At 48.9% G+C, this 12,141-nt stretch overlaps 1 protein-coding gene across 3 annotated transcripts in view; it reads left to right on the forward strand.

Annotated features, from left to right (window-relative positions):
• Positions 1-12,141, forward strand: part of flrt1a (fibronectin leucine rich transmembrane protein 1a) — an 89,665-nt gene that overhangs the window by 44,819 nt on the left and 32,705 nt on the right. Inside the window, exon 1 of one of the 3 annotated variants that reach the window (XM_057321920.1) lies at positions 8,185-8,501. The exons of the other annotated variants lie outside the window; for them this stretch is intronic. The gene's annotated coding sequence lies outside the window, so the exon portion shown is untranslated. Of the gene's footprint in view, positions 1-8,184; positions 8,502-12,141 lie in introns of those variants that run through there. 3 annotated transcript variants of the gene reach the window in all.

Raw genomic sequence — 12,141 nt, forward strand, 5'->3', positions numbered from 1 at the left:
ATTCTGTACCTCTACATAGTAACACATACACAATATTGTATAAATATGTGTGAATGTACATTGCCTATGTTTGTGCATGCTGCTTTTACACTTAGCATTAACATGCAGCCTGTATCCAGATGTTGTCCACATGCACATTGAAAAGACAAGTGTAAACCACTTAGCACTACAGGAGGTAATCGAAGACGCATTGTGATTGTAAGTTGGTCTTAGTGACTTAGGAGTCCTCTTCACTACTCCTAACGTTTCACAGATTTAGGAGCTAGTTTTAGCGCTAAAATGAGTCGTGATATATTTAGTATTCCTAAATTCCCTACACTAGGACTGACACTCCCATTATTTTTAAGGGTTTGTCTTAAATCTGCAAGTAAGGAGCTACTTTTAGCCTTAAGATGTTTTGTGAATACACGCCATTGGCCCGTATAAAACGTCTCAAAAATGCTCTTAACACATTTTCTACACTGGACACGACCGGCGCGATGCAACACGACAAACGACTTGTTTTTAATGGGTTTGTCGTGACGCTTTGCCTCCAGTCTGGACAAAATGTCAAATTAAAATGGGTTCTAATGCATTCTATTGATTTTTGTCGTGTCCAGTGTAGACACGGTGTAAGAGTAGTCTTAATGTTTGATGTAACCCTTACGAAAATTAATCATGTTTTTTTTGTGGTACAAGTGTAGAAACCATGGTTCCCTTTCTGTCGGTCTCTCGACGTTGTGTCGAACCGACAAAATGGGGTTTGTCTTGAGAACCTGTCATCTTCTGAGTATTTAGAAAAGGCCAATGAAAATTGGCGAATGAAATTTGCATGCCGGGCTCCTCCCCGGATGTCCGGGTATAAGAGGGAAGCCGGCGTGCTCATTCATTCACCTTTTGTTCTTCAGAGCCTACGCATCTGATGAGCTTCTCTACGATCTTTGGTGATCATTTTTCTGCTGGAATCTACGACGTGGACAGCGGACGGTCGCTTCCTGCAGTGACTCTCCCCTGGGCGTCTCGGCAGTTCCGGAGGTGTTCGAGCAAATTTCCTTTCTAAAAGAGCAAATTTCTCCAGTGTGGCTTGTCCCGCTGTTCTCATGGGTGCAACACACTCATCGAGGAGGGGGACGGACACGATGCCTGCTTCCAGTACGCTGGGGCAGAAGTTGTTGATACGTCCTGCCCGCACTGCGGGCGGTGATGATTCAGACGTTGCGTCACGGGTGGCTGTGTTCCCACGGGACTCAGCCACCACCTCGATTGCTTCCCGTTCTGTGCCGTCCACTACGGCAAGCAGCGAGGGTGATATGAGGATTGCTGTGAGCGATAATCTGCCAGCCACTGGCTCACGGACCGTTCACACCTCGTCTCGCTTGTCTGACTGTTCCCCAGGAGACGGTCCGCCCTCTTATTCCTCAATCACGTATTCGGACACGATGCGTGATGATGAGATTTCTCTTGCAGCATCGGGGGGTGACGTACTGCCAATCGACTCCGACGATTCCACGGGCTCCCTCCCTCAGGGGGTCGAGCCCAGGAAGAAGCGGACGTTGAAATGTCAGCCATGCTTTCCCGGGCCGCAGTGAGTGTTGGGTTGCAGTGACCGCACTGCTTCTCCCGGCGCTCGAGGCTGGCTACATGGCGCCTCGGGTTTGCCGCACCCGCCCCCAGTGCCGTGTTTACCGGAAGTGCATGAGGAACTTAGTAAGACAAAGTTCCGTCACCCTCTCTTCCCTCGAGGTTGAGACAGCTGGAGGATACGTCGTTGTCCCCCAGGTGGAGTATGCCGCCGCGGTGCACTCGTGCCCGTAGTCGGTGGCCACCTGGGGGGGGCTCGACCTAGACTCCCGTCCAAAGCATGTGGTGTCTTGGCATCTCTGGTGTCGAGAGCTTACATTGCAGCGGACCAAGCTGCCTCCTCTCTCCACGCTATGGCTCCTGCCAGGCCAGGGCGTTGAGAGAGCTCCACGAGGGTAAGACCGACCCAGCGCTTATGCAGGAACTCCGCACCGCCACCGACCTCGCTCTACGGGCGACCAAGGTGACCACGCGGGCCATGGGTCGGACGATGTCCACACTTGTGGTACATGAGAAACTCCTCTGGCCGATCCTTGCGCAGATGAGTAACGCCGAGAAGGTCCGCTTTCTCAACGCACCCTTCTCGCAAGGGGGGGCTGGTTGGTGTTACTGTAGAGCCGCAGCGGCCCCGCTCACCCCCGGAGGGTTCTCAACAGTAAAGAAGCAGTCCTCCGTGCCGCGACTCGGCCGCCTCGGCCGTCGAGTCCCGTGCACTGTCTGCTTCCCAGCAGCCTTGGTCCTCTTCGACGCCCTCCAGCTCTGGCGCCCCCCACTCAGGCGCCCCCCCCTGGAGGAGACAGCGAAGAGGAGACCATCGCCCCATCAGCAGCCGCGGTGAAGTGGCCCTCATGGGAAGACCTCAGGGGGATCAAGGCTACCATTGGGCCTGACCCCAGCCACATCGCTGGGAAGTCGGATAGGGACGGATCCTGCCCCGTCTCTCCATCTGCTGGCCCCATCCTCCTCTGCACGACGGTGAACGGCAAACTCGACGTTGCGTCATGGCGAAGCGCAATGTCGAGTATAAACACCAGCCCTCAGCAGTCTCAGTCAGACAGTGCGTTGAGCTGCGCAGTCACCAGGCAGGAAAAACAGCAGAGCCGATCTCCTCCCCGGGGGACCTCCCCCGGCAAGGAATCCGTACTGCTAGCCATCGAACCACCCCCCGGGGGGACGATGAAAAGATCGTACCTTTAGTCCCTGTCTCATTCTGGGAGCCTATCCGGCTTCCCAGACTGTCAGGCTGGCTAGGGAAGACGATCCGTCTCGGCTACGCGATCCAGTCGCCTCACGCCTGCCAAGTTTCAGGGCATCCGATATACCTCAGTCAGAGGCTAGGATGTTCCCGTACTTCGGGCCGAGGTAGCCACCCTTCTGGTGAAGGGAGTGGTCGAGCCCGTCTCATCAGCCGAGATGTTCAACGGGTTTTACAGCCTGTACTTCATTGTACCCAAGAAAGGGAGGGGGTTGCGCCCTATCTTGGGTCTGTGTGTTCTGAACAGGCACCTACACAATAGCTGCCTTTCAGGTTGATCACACAGAAGCGCATCCTGACGTCCGTCAGGTGTCAGGACTGGTTCATGGCAATCGACCTGAAGGACGCGTACTTCATGTCTCGATCCTCCCTTGACATCGGCCGTTCCGACGGTTCGTGTTCGAGGGACGGGCATATCAGTACAGGGTCATCCCCTTCGGTCTGTCCCTGTCTCCACGAGTCTTTACGAAGGTCGCTGAGGGGAAGGAGGTGTGCGGGTACTAAACTATCTCGACGACTGGCTCAGTTTGGCGCACTCTCGAAATCTGTTGTGTATACACAGGGACCTGGTGCTCCGGCACCTAGATCGGTGGGGATACAGGTCAACTGAGAAGAGCAAGCTCTCCCCGGTGCAGAGCATCCTCTTTCTCGGTAGGGAACTCGACTCTGTCCTCATGAGCGGCCCCGCTCACCCCTGCTCACGTCGGGGGCGCAAGACCCGCGACGAGGAAGCCCACACCCACGCGGCCTCCCAGAGGAAGTGCGACTGACTACAGAGCGCACCCGATCAGTGTTGAACTGCCTGAAGCTTCAGACACTCAGCGGTCCCCCTGAAACAATTTCAGAGGCTCCTGGGATACATGGCATCCTCGGCGGGGGTGGTCCCCCTCGGGTCGATGCACATACGACCGCTCCAACACTGGCTACAGAGTCAAGTTCCTTGGAGAGCGTGGCACACCGGCAGCAGGCGTATGGTCACACGCTTTTCTGCCAACACACCCTAACCCCCTGGTCTCCATGACCTCCTTGGGGTTGGGGTGCCGTGTGCAACGGGCAAGCAGTGTCAGGGCAGTCGACGGTCCCCCGCCTGCATTGGCATTTCAACTGCCTAGAGTTGTTGGTTGTGCTACTTGCATTCAGGAGGCTACTACCTCTCGTGCAGGGCAAGCACGTGCTGGTCTGGTCAGACAGCACAGCTGATGTGGCGTATATCATTGGATTCGCTCATGGCAGCTAACATGACTCGCCCGGCGCCTCCTCCTCTGGAGTCTGCAGGTGATCACATCCCAGGCGTCCTGAACCAGACAGCTGATGCGCTCTCTCGTCAGTCGACGCCTCGCGGAGAGTGGCGACTCCATCCCTGCGCAGCCGCTCATTTGGGAGAGGTTTGGCCAGGCACAGGTGGTCCTGTTGCCTCCCCGGACTCCACCCATTGTCCGCTTTGGTACTCCCTGTCCGAGGCAACCCTTGGCATGGATGCCCTTGCGCACAGCTGGCCGCGGGACTAGCGGAAGTACGCTTCCCCCCCCAGTGAGCCTCATTGCACAGGTCCTGTGCAAGGCCAGGGAAGAGGAGCATCAAGTGGTACTAGTTACACCCCTTTTGGCCTAACCAGGACTTGGTTCTCGGAGCTAAGGCTCTGACAACAACTCCCCCCTGGCCGCTCCCCCTGGCGAACTGCTTCCCCAGGGGAAGGGGCACGTTACGGCATCCCAGGCAGAACCTGGTCTCCATGTCTGGACGGGATGAGGAGATCCTGAGTGACCCACCTCCGGTCTGGTTGGGACGTCACTCAGGCTAGGGCTTCGGCCACTGGGCGGCTATACGCCTATAGGTGGCGCCTCTTCTCGTCCTGGTGCTCTTCTCGGCGAGAAGACCCGCGGAGTTGCTCGGTCGGGTACGAGCTGTCCCGTCCTCAAGAGAGACTGGGGAGTAACCTCTCCCCCTCCACACTGGGAATGTATGTAGCCGCTACGGCCGCTCATCATAACCCAAGTACTGGGTAGCCTCTGGGACAGCACGACCTGGTCATTAGGTTCCTAAGGGGCGCGAGAGGGTGACCACCTTACCCGCGCTCCGTACCCTCTTGCGACCTAGGTGGCGGGCCTCAAGAGGCCCCGCCCCCTTCGAGCCTCTCGGGGTTGCCGCTCTTTCTCAGTCTTGATAAAGACGGCTTTCCACATGGCGCTCACCTCCAAGAGGGTAGGGGATCTACAAGCACCCTCCGTGTCCACAGATTGCCTAGAACTCGGGGCCGGGATTCTCACGTTATCTTGAGACCCCGCCCCGGCTACGTGCCCAAGGTTCCCACCACTCTCCCGAGAGACCAGGTGGTGAACCTGCAGGCGCTCCCCACCGGGGAGGAAGACCCAACCTATCCGTGTTGTGTCCAGTACGTGCACAGCGCCTCTACTTGGACCGCACGCAGAGCCCAGAAGCTCTGAGCAGCTCTTTGTCTGTTTCGGAGGTCAGCAGGAGGGCTGTCTCCAAACAGAGGCTGGCGCACTGGATCGTGGATGCCCTCGTTAGGGCATACCGATCGCAATTCGCCCCTGCCCGTTCGGAGTGAGGCACACCCCTCATGGGCACTGGCTCAGGACGCCTCTCTGGCAGACATCTGCAGAGCTGCGGGTTGGGCTATGCCCAACAACTCCGTGAGGTTCTTATACCTTCGCGCGGAACCGGTGTCAGCCTGCATCCTGGCAAGGTGTGGGACCGGCAGCTGGTAGGGCGTACGCCTGCGGAAGCCCTTCCCCCTCCGGGGGGAGCAGTGGCGATCCCGCCTCACTTCTTTCCCCTCGGGTAAAGAACAGGCATTCCATCCATCACTAAGCACCCTTCCAGGGGACAGGCTGGGCAGAGCAGCCCTGCCCCCTTAGGCCGGGGAACAGTTGAGTTATCTCCCACATAGCTCATGAATGGTTCCCACCTTGGCAACCCATGACCTCCCCAGGTGGACTCCCACCTTGCGGTTAACTCCTGCAGTCCGCACATTCCTCCCATGAGTTCTCCCCTGATGGTGAGACCATGTGGTGTCTCCACTAATTCCTCCCTACGGTAGGTAGTGGCCTCTGAAGCGTTTTTCCCCCAGGGGGGAATAATGCTTACCCAGTGGCCCGTACGGTGCCGGGCGGCTTCTCGCCATTTAGAGAACTAGGCCTCCGCCCGTGACGGCCGGTGACAGGGGCTTCCCAACTTTGTGTAAAGCTCTGGAGGGAACGAGACGTTGTGTCCCTCATGCCACAACACTGGCCGCCCACCCCAGCGGTCGGGGGAGGATGCTTTAGGCTCCTCAGACCAACAGGTGAATGAATGAGCACGCCGGCTTCCCTCTTATACCCGGACATCCGGGGAGGAGACCGGCATGCAAATTTCATTCGCCAATTTTCATTGGCCTTTTCTAAATATTCAGAAGATGATAGGTTCTCAAGACAAACCCCATTCTGTCGGTTCGACACAATGTCTCGTTCCCTCCATCAGGGAACCGAGGTTACATCCGTAACCAAGACGTTTTTTGGTGCATTGATTACTTGGGGCAAAACCATGATTTTACTACAATTACCATCGTTTACTATGTTTTTTACAAAAACATGGTTTTCAAATCATGGTTATTTTGTGATAACCATTGTTTTACTACAGTAACCATGTTTTTTGGTTTTAACTGTAGTATAACCATGGCAAATTTTCGTAAGGGAAGTGTCAAATATTTCTTAGTTACAAGTAGGAATTTTTATAGAAGTCCTTCATATAGTTGGAGTATTTTCTATAAAGTCCCTCCTTCCAAAACGCTCTGATTGGTAAAGCTGACCCAGTCTGTTGTGATAGGTTCCCCGTTTATAACATATGTGTCTGAAGATGTCCCACCCATACCATATTAGCGAGTTTCCGCTTCTCCCCCTCTCAGTGCACATGTGGAGTATACATAAGCTTTAGCAGTAAAAAGTAAATGGCATCAGCTTCGCTTCATCAGTTAAAAACACACGGATCGATCAGAACTGAGAAGTGTAACGGAGGTCTGCTAGTGCATGTGCAAACGTCAATCTTTGTTAGAGATTGCATTTTTTTTCATATTATGGAAAGGACTCCCCTGTTTCTCTATGTTTTTCTACTATGGCGAGGGATATGACATCAGACATCATACCTGGGAAGTAGAGGGCTGTAGTCCGATTCCAGCTATTCTCTGTATAGTCCTTGAAAAGCGAAATCTGTTAAAGACAATATCTCGCTCGGCATTGAACTTTGAGATTTATAATTTTGCAGTTATTATTTATGCTCTAACAGCAACATTACACACTAACTAAAATGGGATCACAGGGAACGGCATTTTCAACACTTAGAAACCTTTATGAATCACACTTATTCTTAAGTCTAGGAATAAGAATAAAATGAAGTCATTCTTAAATTTTGACTCTAAAATGCTTTATACATACGGCCGCAGATCTGCGTAACAAGTCCAGCCCAATGACCAATCAAATATACTGTAATGACACTAGCTCATTTAGCAAAGCTTAATATGCCAGTCCCCTGCCTAAAATACATATTTTATTTCTTTTAATGTACTTTTTAAGATTTTTAGATGCTAGCAAAATACTGAAGATATCTGCCAATCTGATGCCATGAAAACAAAAACACCTGCGCACAGGCTGCCTACACTCTTAAAAAGGATGTGTTAATATCAACACATTGTGTTATTTTTCCATTTGAAATCAATGATAGGGACATCACAATTAATGTTAAAAGTAACATAACACAAAATCTGTTGTCCCAAGAAATGACACGTTGTGTTGTCCTTAACTGAAAATGTGTTGTTTTAGCACAACCATGGAGTGTACCAGTGCACCTCTTTCACAAAAACGTGCTTACTGTTAGGTAGACAAAATCCAGGCACAGACAGCTTTAACAACATAAACAACTTATTTATTTACAGGGCAAGCCCACAGCCAAAAACAAGGCTGAAATCAGAAATACCTGTGAGAGAATAGAACCACCATGAACTAATCACAAGGACAGGGTAAATATCACTAGAAAGTGCCTTTGGTGTCCTCATCAGAATCACTGAGCCGTCATGAACATAATGCAGAATAATGACATTTTGAGGTTTCATTATAAATGGCCAAACACACACACACACACACACACACACACACAGGCTTTGGTTGACTATCCCCGTGGGGACAGTCCATAGGCGTAATGTTTTTATACTGTACAAACTGTATATTCTATCCCCTAACCCTATCCCTAAACCTAAAGATCATAGAACACTTTTTGCATTTTTAGATTTGTAAAAAATATTGTTCTGTACAATTTATTGCTTTTTTGCCCCTGGGGACCTCAATTTTGGTCCCCACGGTGACACGAGTCCCCATGTGTTGGTGTGTATTCAGGTTTAGGTCCCCACCTGGATATACAGACATGAACACACACACACACACGACTACAATAAAGAGGAACCTTTCATTGTTTTTTTCCCTCATTTTATACCATTTTCTTTGATTCGATGTGTGTGATTTTGGCATGTCCCATACACTGTTCAGTTAACTTCATTGAGTGTAATAAGTGAATAAATTACATAAAATAAAATTTTCCTTAAAATGCTGTCCACCCTATCATTAAGGGGTGAATGCCCTTTTAAGAAACCAACTGATGTGGTTCCTCAGTGGAAGTTAAAACATCTGCGGCACACACAGTAAGTATCTACACTTATATTTCCCAATTTTCATCATATTGTGTAGTTGGATGTTGTAAAGCTGTCACATGTTTAAAACAAGCTAAAATATGTCCACCCTGTCATAGTGAAATATTAGTGGAATGGGTACCAACTAGTGATGCACCGAAATAATGGGCATTTAGGACATGTTATGATGTATTTTGACCTGAAACATTCTGGGGCCACCTGTGACTTATATTACGTTCTAAGTAGTAGCCAATAGAACCCCTTTTAAATTAGTAGTTTGCAGTAATGTGTTTGTCCCAATTTTCATTTAAACTGTCAATTAGCCTGCAGCACAAATACACGATACACACCATAATTCCGTTGCAAGTCCTAGTAAACTGCTTTGCTGTCTGCTACATAATACAGAGGCATACATGTAGAATCCTATGATGTCCCATTTAAGTCTTTGAGTTATTCACATATTTGTATTTAAAACAAAAAAAGGTTCTATCTGTAACATCAAATAGAATGCAAAAACTTTGAAGCTCAATATAGTGATGATAGTGCAGGTCATCACTAAATAGGCAGGTAACTGACAATGGACATTAATTTTACATACATACTGTATGTATAAATTAGGGCCATATAATTTTACCCACCGCAGTCTCACAAAATTCTGTTGAAAAAACTGAATACCCCAATGCAGTGTTTCCGTTAACAAAACAGCTTTGTATGGATGTATTTCATGGTTATTCCACGCCATGATGAACATGCAATGAGTATGCTTGCAACAGTTATGAATGCTTGCAACAGTTATGATCTTAATCACATTATTTTGAAAGTATTCCATTTAGGTGATGCAATGATTGAAGGATAAACAAGAAATTAAAATGTTCTTTTGATGCGAACCTTGATGTAAAGAGTAAAAATATACAGGGAATGGTGGAAAATTTGTTTTCTGTTGAAACATAAAGGGTTGCAGGAAAACGGCGAGATAAATTGCGTCTCAGTCACCCGCTTGCTTCACATGCAGGGCACGTTCAGAGAAGGAGAGAGGGAGATGACAGGGTTAGTGAGAAAGAGAGAGAACACAGGGATGGGATTGAAATTGTTGGGTCTGGATTTAAGCATACTGCCATTTTACAAAGAATGATGAACTGAACACAAATGCACAAATAATAATTTGTTTGAACAATTCCAATCTGGTTTTCGTCCCCACCATAGTACTGAGACTGCTCTTGTCAAAATTACCAATGATCTGTTGCTGGCAGCTGACTCTGGGTTATTAACTATACTTGTCATTCATGACTTCAGTGCAGCCTTTGATACCATCTCTCATAAAATACTCCTTGACAGGTTAGCTTCTATTGGGATTACTGGCCCTTCTCTGTCTTGGATTAGGTCTTTTTTTTTCGGTCGCACTCAGCTTGTTCAATTAAAAAGTTTCAGATCAAGAACATCTACAGTCACCACTGGTGTTCCACAGAGTTCTGTTTTGGGCCCACTTTTGTTCATTATTTATATACTCACTCTGGTTACATTTTAACTAAGCATGGTATTCATTTTCACTGTTATGCAGACGACAACCAACTTTACCTGTCTGCTAAATCCACTGGTTATTTTCCTCCACCCTTTCTGTCCAGTTGTCTAGCTGAAATTAAAGATTGGCTTTCAGTTAATTTCTTGAAATTAAATGGTGACAAAAGTGAGGCCCTACTCATTGGTACTAGATCTGTTTTGTCTAAATCTAATAATATTTCCCTGTACATTGAAAATAATGCAATCCTGCAAAGACCTGCAAAAATGTAACGAGTACTTTTCAAGTGTAAATAAAATTGTAGTGAATAAAAGTACTACTTTTTCTTTAAAAATGTAGTCAAGCAAAAGTACAAGTATTTGGTTAAAATTGTACTCGAGTAAAGTACAGATCCCCAAAAATAATACTTAAATATAGTAATCAAGCACCATTCCTCAAGTACTTTCCACCACTGAAAAATCCCAGAAAGAGAATCATGCTTCAGTTTTCATTAGGAGAGAGAGAACAGAGAGAGGTCCCAGCATCCGTTTCCTAGGAGTTCACTTTACAGAGGACTTCACCTGGACCACAAATGACACTGCACAAATGAAAAAGGGACAGCAGAGGTTGTTCTTTCTGATAACACTGAAAAAAGCCAGACTGCGAAAAAAGCGGCTGGTAACCTTCTATCACTGTTCTATAGAGAGTATCATGACATTCTGCATTTCAACATGGTATCTCTTCTGTACTTCAGCGGACAGAGGGTGCTTCAGTGTGTTGTCTCCAGTGCACAAAGAACCATCTGCACTGAGGACATATGGAGGACATATATATAACACACTGTGTCTCAGAAAGGCAACAAGGACTCCACTGTCACAGTCCACTGTCTGCCCTCATTCACCACCGGACTACACTTCCCATAATCCCCTGCACACCACACCATCTTTGATTACACCCGCGCACCATCTTTTATTACACCCGCACCTGAGACCCATGATTACACTCCCCATGAACCTCATCCCCATGGACACTATATATATGCCTTGTGTTTTGTTGTGTTTGTGGTCAGATCTACGCGTCTTATGTGTTTGTTTAGTGATGAGCCAGTTGTTTATCTGTTTACCTGTGGATGACTTAACCTGTTTACCTATGGATTACTTACTTTGTGTATCCGTGGATCATTTATCTGTTTACCTCTGGATTATCCCTTTTGTTCCCTGAGGACTTACAATAAAAGGTATTGTGGTGTGGCTCGTCTTGTATCGTGTAGGGGGGTGACAGAAGACCTGACCACTGAAACGATGTCCACACCACAACCGTTACAGAATACCGGACCGAAAAGAAGTTAGTGTGAGCGTCTTCCCTTTTCCCCTTGTTTTGTTTCAGTTTTTTTGTCAGTTTTAATTTTTTCCTGTTTTTTTAAATGGATGACCCGGCCATTCTCCTTCTACTGCTGGAGCAGGGTAACTTTTCCCTCGAGGATCATACAAGACTGTTTGTGGAACTATCCATTGATACCCACTACCCGGACGACTGCCTCTGTACTTTCTACTTGAACAATGCGTGCAGAGCTCAGTTGTCTGGAGATCATCCTCAGGGGAGTTTCGCAGAGTTTGTGGAATGGGTGCTTGTGAGTAACAACTTGCTGCTCATCAGTCCCACTCCGGACCCAGAGCCCAGCCCTACAACACCCTGCTCCGTGGAGTATACGCCTGAGCCCACCATGGATGGAGAGCCAGAGCCTGACGCAACCCAAGAGCCATCTCCATCAGGAGCGACTGAGTCGAGGATTGACCAGAGCCAGAGACTCACTGCACATCCGACCAGGTGCGAGAGCTGGCTACATCACGCGCGACAGTGGAGAATGAGGGCACAAAGGAAAGCCCCGCCCACTGCACCACCGCTGAGGGTGAGGTTACACTGGACTCATGGGACAATTTAGAAGTGCCGGTTTGCCCTGATATACCTATTTGCCCCGATATACCTGTTTTCCCCATCTGCTTTTCTGTCCTGAACTGTCAGTCTACCCTGCTACCTCTACGGAGGTAGTTCCTCTGCCCCTGGTGTTCCCGATTCTGGGAGTCGCAATATGGTGTGTGTGGGCAGCGCACACTATCCCAGAACCCCCACGAAAGCCTGAACTCCCACCCAGCCTCC

Source organism: Triplophysa rosa, linkage group LG2 (assembly GCF_024868665.1).
Source record: "Triplophysa rosa linkage group LG2, Trosa_1v2, whole genome shotgun sequence".
NCBI lineage: Eukaryota > Metazoa > Chordata > Actinopteri > Cypriniformes > Nemacheilidae > Triplophysa > Triplophysa rosa.